At 45.5% G+C, this 8,770-nt stretch overlaps 1 long non-coding RNA gene across 1 annotated transcript; it reads right to left on the minus strand.

Annotated features, from left to right (window-relative positions):
- Positions 1-1,467: 1,467 nt before the first annotated feature.
- Positions 1,468-3,614, minus strand: LOC144107913 (uncharacterized). Its single transcript, XR_013309435.1, has 3 exons — positions 3,439-3,614; positions 1,800-1,893; positions 1,468-1,680 (listed from the first exon to the last, which is right to left on the minus strand). It is a non-coding gene; the product is annotated as an uncharacterized LOC144107913 (long non-coding RNA).
- Between the last annotated feature and the right edge of the window lie 5,156 nt (positions 3,615-8,770).

The following is an 8,770-nucleotide window of genomic DNA, read 5'->3' on the forward strand; positions in this document are numbered from 1 at the left end:
AGTTACAATCTTGAGTGCATTTTTTAGGTCGTATGAGCTCGGCACAGGTGATATCATTCTGATGACCGAAAAAAAGGTTTTCCACACAATCTTGGACCATCCTCCCAGTCAAAACAAAACTGTACCGGCGTTATTTCAGCAGAAAGATGTGCAGCTGCAGGACTACTGTTGTTGACATGAGCACCCCTGCCTGGCTTGGCTTCCACACTTTTCTTACTCCTATTCCCAAGCCTTCGATGACTTCCATTGTGAGTTTGAGATGTGCAATGGCTTCCTCATATTTACTCTCATTCTTCAAACTGAGAGCGACAGAGGGATGGCGAGCAGTCATTATTGTGAACCATTTAGAAATTACTCCAAAAAACCACGCAGTTGTTTCTGCTTCAGGTGACAGCTTCCCGATTTCGATGTAATATCTAATCGCTGCTGGGGCTTCACGAAACAGCTGAACCGCTATCCCTACCTTCATTTTTGTAAAATGACCGTTAGATATGTGGATGTTGCTCAAGTTCGATGCGACCTGCAACTGGTCTGTGTCGAGTTTTAGAACAACCTCTACATGCGCGATCGACACTTCATTGCTGGGCAACTTGAACCTTGCGACGATGGCATCGTTAAGATGCATCGCATCTTTTCGCACCAAATGCCCTCTCAAATTTTTTAGCACATGCGCAGGGTCTGGCATGAAATACAAAACATTTTCGCTGTCACATGGATGTGGCACAGAACAAACAGTTACAGAACTGCGAGAACTCGACAGGTTCAGTGACCTCCACATGGAACAATTTGAACTACCCATGTCGCAAGTGACACATACCACGCGCAGTGATATCTGGGTGCACGACTGTATTAAATGAAAGACAAAGTCTTTGAGCTTATCTTCACTGACAAACGCACCTGTGTAGTGGTAGGCTATTACTTGCTTCCATCTGGTATTCAAACCACCTACCATGAAAACAAGGGCATGGTTCGCAGGCTGGTCACTTTCGGGGAGCGTGATCTTGCCAAGAAAGCAGTCACTGCTACGGTCCAGCTCCACACCTCTCCGAATTTCCAGCTCATCTAGGAAAAGGACGCAGTCCCTTTCAATCTCAGACATTGCAGCCACTTTGGCTTCCATTAAAGTTAGAATTTCTGTTAGCACACCAGATAGGAAGGTTAAGTGTTGCAGTCTCCGGCACAGAGTCCTTCTAGATGGAAGCGGCTGCCCTTGTTCCAATAAAAGGTCGTAGCCGGCCGAACCACATGCAAACTTAAGCTGTAGCGCCTTCTTGATCGTGTTGGCACCCCAGGAGCAATTCTTCCGGTTTTTCTTTTCCAAGGCAGCCTTTTGGTCCTGGTTTAGGAAGCTCAAATTTGCCATCAACGTTGTAAGGTTTTCTTCGAGCTGCTTTGTTCTTTTTGCAGCTTTTTTCAACTTTTTGTTTGCCTGCAACAAACTTTCTTCTAATTGACTGCGTTTTCTTTTTTCGTCTTGCAGCTCTTTTCGCAGCTCACTTGTGGACAGCGAGAAAATGTCGATTTGTTCTCCTGAATCTTCACGCGTGTTTTCAGGCATCGCTAGGGTCTCTTCCTGGTCAGGTGTCGTCTCAGGGGTTGGCGAAGAGCCTTTTGTAGCGTCAGGTGTAGAACTACCAGGAAAAAGCCGCGGTGCAGGCGGCTTTCTTCGCTTCGGCTCAGCTGTTCGCGCAAGAAAGAAATTAATTCATCAGTACCTAAACATATCCGAGGCTCTAGTGCTCCTCAGATTATCTGATGCGGATACTAGGCTAGCAAACCGAATGGGGGCAAACACTTACGTCTAAAATCAAACAACGTCGGGACAGCCTTTGACTTGAGGAGCCGCCGTCCATCCATTCTGTTGCCCTCAAACTGATCTTCCTCGAAGTGGCGCTAAAATGAGAGAGACGATGAAACTGTCATTTCGCGCCTCTGGTCGTGTGCACGCAAACAAATGAGATAATAAAAAAGCGTTAAGGAAGCGGTGCGATATTACAAGCACAGGATAACGAAGTATTTCTGTGGACGCCAACCAAGCGACAGCACTAATTCGGGTGTCGGACGGGCAAATTTAACTTCACTTAAATTTGGCTTAACCTCGGACCTGTATTTGCGCGTTTGACAACGGTGAACTTCGCCTCGCGATGTGTCATTACATGGAGAAGAAAGAGCTGTATTCGGGATGAACTTCTGTACTGCGCAGGCACCTTGCTTCCTCGCGACCGCTTTCTTAAAGCGACGGACAGTTCAAAATAGAAGTTTCTTCGCGACTAGTCGAATTACCAGCCATATACTGTAAACGACTTAATTTTCGCGAGGGCCTAATTTTGGGTTCGTTGCGAATCGCAAATACCTCGAAAAATTATTCCCGTGAATAATTTGAGAAAAGGAAGGTGAAGGGGCCTATTATTTGTGCTGCGCAGAATTTAGCACTTGCGAAAAGACCACTTGCAAAATTCCAGAACGGCTGACTCGTAGGCAGGTTTTTGCAACCGAAACTGCCTGTTCATAGACTGCATTTTCACTTCCTACTCTGGCCACAAAAGTGGGTAGGTAGCACGTGGGAGGTTCACCCGTCAGCCTCTATTATATTCTTTTTTGAAAAGGAGAGAGGGGAATGCTCCTTAATCTGCGTGAACCGGAAACCTCGACGGCTGCTACCAGCTTTCAAGATCGAGTGTAAAGGGCAGCTGTTGAAAGAGTACAATGGCGCATTCCTTCGACAAATACCGGGGTCCACCTGCTTCACGTGTTTTCAACGCGGCTCTGAACAAAAAAAAATGTGCGATCGCGAGAGAGTAAAGATCATCGTGAGACACTCCGTGAATGATACGGAAGTTCAGTGTAGCTCACTGAAAGTGAAAAGACGCAATGATTCATATATTTAGCTTGTAAGCCTTCACATAACTGGTAATTCAAAATGCTCCGCCTCAAGAACAAAGCGCGCTACTTCCAATGCCAGGCAATGCGATGCAACACGTGCTGTACTCACGTTTCTAACTAGGCTTCGAGCTGCAGCTTTGAAGGCACACAAAAATTCCTGGTGCGCACAGTGCGAGATTGGTGAACAAGGCAAAAACATATATTCAAACCGCACAAAGTCAGTGCTTACGAGCGGATGGGCGAAGCGGTGTGGTATAATGTTATTCCTACTGAAAGCACATAACTGTGAGCGACATTTAGAAAAAGATCTAAAAGCTTTAGCGCAGACAACGACCACGAGAAAGACGGCACACAAACACAAGCGCTTGTGTGTGTGTGTGTGTGTGTGTGTGTGTGTGTGTGTGTGTGTGTGTGTGTGTGTGTGTGTGTGTGTCTCATCTTACTCGTGGTCTGTGTCTGTTCGCGCTAAATTTTTTTACATTATCTATATGAACAAACTAGCCAAAAAAAGAAGTTTTAATGATGCATAAAAAGAGCACAGACATTGTGGCTTACCTCGCAGATCTTCGCGTTGTCATTCGCCTTCCAGTTCTCACGCTTCACTTTCGCCTCCCATATTTTCTCCGTCCCTCATCCCGTGGAAAACGAAAACATCGCGCTCCTTTCTTCGCCGAGCCGGCACACAATGGAACACAACACCCTGGCATGCTATTTTTCGTAAATTAAAGCAGTTCATCAGCTCAGAATCCAGCGCAAAACACGGCTTCAAACCCTCCACAGCAGCGGCACGAAAAGCGACTTGCCCCAAGATGGCGAGCGCGGAGAAGACGGCGGCGCGGCGCATGCCAAAGCGTGTCACCACCCTGGACGGCGGCGCTGGCATCGAGGCACCCTATGCCGGGTGCGATTTGCGCGCCATCTATTAGCAGTGCGAGAAAGCTGGTTGAGTGAACGGGTCGCCCGTTCGCTGAACGAGAGATCCGGACCTCCAAAGGAGCCAATCGGCTCACTGAGCCGAAGACCCGGCTCTTCAAAAGATCCGGATCTTTTGAAGAGCCGGGTCTTCGGCTCAGTGAGCCGAATGGCTCCTTTGGAGATCCGGATCTTTTGAAGAGCCGGGTCTTTGGATCAGTGAGCCGTTTGGCTCCTTTGGAGATCCGGATCTTTTGAAGAGCCGGGTCTTTGGATCAGTGAGCCGTTTGGCTCCTTTGGAGATCCGGATCTTTTTAATAGCCGGGTCTTTGGCTCAGTGAGCCGTTTGGCTCCTTTGGAGATCCGGATCTTTTGAAGAGCCGGGTCTTTGGTTCAGTGAGCCGTTTGGCTCTTTTGGAGAGCCGCTCTTCTGGTGAACTGCTTCTCTCGTGCAGTGAGCCGTGCGGCTCTTTTGGAGATCCGCTTCTCTCTCGTTCAGTGAGCCGTGCGGCTGTTTTGGAGGGCCGCTTCTCTCTCGTTCAGTGAGCCGTTCGAAGAACCGTTCAATCCGATCCGGGTCTTCTGGCAAAGTGCGTATTTCTGGGCGAGTTGGTTGAGATACATTCCGAGCAAAAGAGCGCTCGCAGAGCTTGTCCTCGCTTTGTGTTGTCCTGCGGTGTTGTGTCTTCCTTGTCGTCCGTTGTCTGCAAGCGCTGTTTCGCTCAGAACGTGTCTTCTGGCAAATCATTGGCAAAGGATGGCGCCGTTCGTTGACAGCTGTTGTTCGAGCGATGTCTCACGACTCCCACCGATCGTGCATCGTGAGCGTGTGCAACATTTCGAAGGTATTAGTAAAAATGCCTATAACATGGTTATTCTACTAATGCACATATCGTTTTTTTAAAGCCAAATAAATAAACTCTATAGCAGAGGTTACAGTGTAACCTGCTAGTGATTTGGCTTTCATGAAAACAAAACGATATATGCACCAGTAAAATAGCCGTGTAGTAAATTCAGGCATGGTCTCTTCCTTTTCTTAAGAGAGGAACAGGGCCTCTCCAGGCAGTGTTTGAAGATGGGGACGATTGCCGAATGCAGATGATGAAGAGAGGAAATATGTCTACATAAATGTACAAAGGCAAACTGAGTTACAGAAGCAGATCTCACACAGACGGCCGAACTAACTGTAACTAAAAAAAGGTAATTCTCACACAGAGAACATACACTACAAGACTTTACTTATCGACCCACGTGTTAAAGCCTAGGTATATTTGCAGAATTACAAGCCACTGCACGGGGCCTCTAGCTAAGCTAGGCAATACCGACTTGTGATTTGTAATGCATTTGCTTGCGTTTTTGTAAGTTTTATAAACAAAGAAGTTAGAGCGGCCGTATTTCGAGGCCCATCTTAAGTTTCGATAACCAATGAAGGTAGCCACGTACAGCACTGAAGTTTGACACAACCTCGAGCCCAGGGCTTGGATAAAAGAAAAACACATAACGAAAATTTCCGAAAAACTTATTATTACGGGAGCCCTTACCCTTATTGCGTGATGCTCTTTTCCTTCCCCGCCCCACCTGCGCGTCGCCTCTCGAAGGATGACAAGTTTTCTTTCTTTTTTTCTCAGCTAACTGGCGGTGCCACTAACCCACTGGCTCGTCCCAGAAATATCAGATAGCGGAGGCCCCCGATGCCTCGGCGCCATCAAGAAAGCCAGCAAAGAAAAGGGCCCTTCGCGGAACACGTGGCAGTGCGCATATTTCCGCAGAATAAGCGGCATGGAGATCCCCTGCCGTGAGAATGGAGCATCGAAACGAGCGGCGCATGTACTAATTGTGTGCGCCACGCTTGCTTTCTTTGTGCGGGGGTGAATGTGCGCCCTTAACAAAGCTAGGAGCCTTGGGCCGTCACAGGGATGCTGTCAAACGTAAAGTGACTCCTACGCCTTTGTCAATGTTTGTGGGGAGACAACCGGGTGGGGACTCGGGAGCTCGGTGCTTTACAGGGAACTCTCGGTGTAGACCGGAAGCCCGCAGTGACCTCGCGCTAAAAAAAAAAGAAAAAAGAATACGTTGATGAAGCGCGGCCTTGCGCGTGTTATAGGTACTTTCGCTATGTATTGAGAACATTTATCAATTACTTATTCACTTATTTTAAAAGCGCGAATTTTTGAATTGTAATTAACCTTTGTTTTACTATATTGGGGATAGAATGATAATGGTACTCTAACAGACAGAATGCGATGTATTTTTCCAGAAAAAAAAAATAACAATCGTCATTGCAGGAGCTTTCTGTTCTTGTGGTACATTAAAATCTAATTGGTCAAAATAAGAACAAAGACTAAATTTTATGTAAACTTTATTCACATACGCATGCTCACTATAATACGAGTGAGCTGTAAACCCATACAAATATAATGTCGAAATAATTTCGTATAGTACTATACAAAATGCATTCAACAAAGTACATAATACACAAAACTAATTATCCACAGTAAAAACGTTCTACATCCAATGCAGGTTATGGTTGATAAACAATATTTTGCTGACTTTATCAGAAGTGAGGCGACTCCTCTTTTCTGTACAAATTCGGCCAGCTTTAGAAAATAATCTTTCACAGGGTACACTTGTCGCGGGAATACAAAGCCTTTTTTAAAGCCAGTGCATACAAGTTCGGGTAGGTGAATTTTCTGCTTTCCCACCACTTCAGCGGATCATTCATGCGGTTCAAGTACGGCTCGTTGAGGTACTTATCTACCTCAACGACGGCCTGAGCTGTAGGGTCTTGGTTTCCTTGCAAGGAGCTCAAACTCGCGTCAAACTCATCCCATACTGAGGAGGTCTGAACAGGCATTGCGGGCTTAATGCTTGGGCCGGGCTGTGTACTTTGGATAGTCGCTTTTACCCTCAAAACAAGCGCTTTCTTAGTCGCCTTAAACTTCGCATCATCCCCAAAGCCTTGAGACTTAAACCGTGGGTTCAAAATTATGGATTGAGAAATTAACTCGTTTGATTCTCTGTTTCCAAATCGCCATGTCAGACTATATATGAGTTCGTTTGCAAGCTTTGCAATAGCCTCAGGAGCGTCTCTATTAGTCTCAAGATAATGTTTTACTTTTCTTGTCATTATCCTGGACAAAACAGTCGTTTTAGACAATGACACAATTGCTTCAGCAGAAATTTCTGTTGTTACATCATTAAATACTGACAAGACCTGAATAGCATGGGCCAGTTCTGTCCATTCTTGTTCATCTAGCTGCTCTTTGTAACCAAGTAATGCCAGAGTTGTAACGAGTGGCTCTTTGTTTCTGAGTAACCTCTCTAACATGTCAGAGGTGGAATTCCACCGAGTGGGAACATCTTGCTTTAATTTAAGTTTATCTTTGTTCAACGAAGCTTGCATATCCTGAAGTTTCGCGAGTGGCGAGCTGCTTTGCTTGAAGTACTGGACTATGGACTTGGATTTTTCAAGTTTTGCCCCAATGGATGCCGAAATGGCATCTGTGACCACCAAATTTAAACTATGCGCAAAACAACCCAGATGTCGCAGATTTAATTCTGTGACGGCTGCTTTCATGTTAGCGGCATTGTCAGTGACAACTGCACAAATTTTGTTTCTGATAGCAAACCTTCTTAGAGCTTCATTTATCCAGGCTGCTATATTGCGACTCGTGTGTCTGTCAGAAAATTCCGAGCATTCAATCAGACACGATCGTAAGCACGTAGCCTGATCAATGTAATGAGCAGTGATGGCATAAAAACTAGTATTATTAATATTAGTCCATCCATCGCACGTCAGGCAAACAGCTGGGGCATCGAGCAGAGCCGATTTAATTTTGTCTAGGAGTTCGCTATGAACCGAGGGCAACAAACTATTTTTCAGTGTCTTGCGGCTCGGTAAGCTGTGATTTAGATTTAAAATATTAATGAATTCTCGAAATTCCTTATATTCAACCAGTGAAAACGGGTGGTACTCTTTGCAAATCATTTTCAGTAATTGAACATCAATCAACCTTTTTTTCTGCGCTGACATTGGTCTAACTGCATCGACATATCGAGTCAATGATGACTGCGAGAACTGGCTTGATCTTGGCCCAGGCATGGAGAATGGGGTTGACGAAGCCGTCGAAGTCGAAGCTGGCGACGGCAGACCACTTTCTGGCGCATCCGAATGGTCCGATAATTCGCTGTGGCCCCTTGAACTTGAAGAGCTTGGCAACGGGCCCGAGGAACGAGCAGCAGGGTCGTCCAAACTCTCGCCACTTGAGGAAGGTGATCGGGAGCGGCGGGGTTCAACTCGGGCAAAGGGCACTGTAATGTGCTTCTTCTTCAAATGCCGTCGAAGATTTCCAGTCGAGCCAGATGACATAGAGAGCACAGCTTGACAGTATCTGCATTTCGCCTTGCCGTCCTGCAATCTTGCGAAGTGGTACCAAATATCGCTGTTTGTGCGATTTGATGATATCATTGATCTAGGAACGAAAAAGAAAGGGAGAACGCCGCATTCAAATTATGCATGAGTTGAAAAACCGTATTAAAAAAAAAGTCGCTGTTTCTCCCGAAGGGCGAGGCATCGACTGCGATAGCAAATTAGTGGACAGCTATGGATCATTCCACGCCAAACGTCCCAGACGTTGCACTTGACCATTTCCAACTTGTTCAAAAAAATTCATGGAAACTTATCCTAATGTGCGTAATCAAAGCCGCAAATATTTTTGCAGAAAAAATTTATTCGCGAGGTGAGGGCAATTTGATCATTTAGAAAAGGAGGAAAACCATGCACTGCTCAATCATTAACAAAAAAAAATCAAATATTTAGAAAACACTTCATTAGTTTTTTTCATTGACATTTGCGCAGATAATGCCTTTCGATATAATTCGGAGCATGCAGCTTTATGAGGCGCGAATATTTTTGAAATATCGAAAAAAAGTATGAAAATGTACAATTTTTGCTGTTTTTTTGTTTTAACCATCA

This window comes from Amblyomma americanum, chromosome 1 (genome assembly GCF_052857255.1).
Source record: "Amblyomma americanum isolate KBUSLIRL-KWMA chromosome 1, ASM5285725v1, whole genome shotgun sequence".
NCBI lineage: Eukaryota > Metazoa > Arthropoda > Arachnida > Ixodida > Ixodidae > Amblyomma > Amblyomma americanum.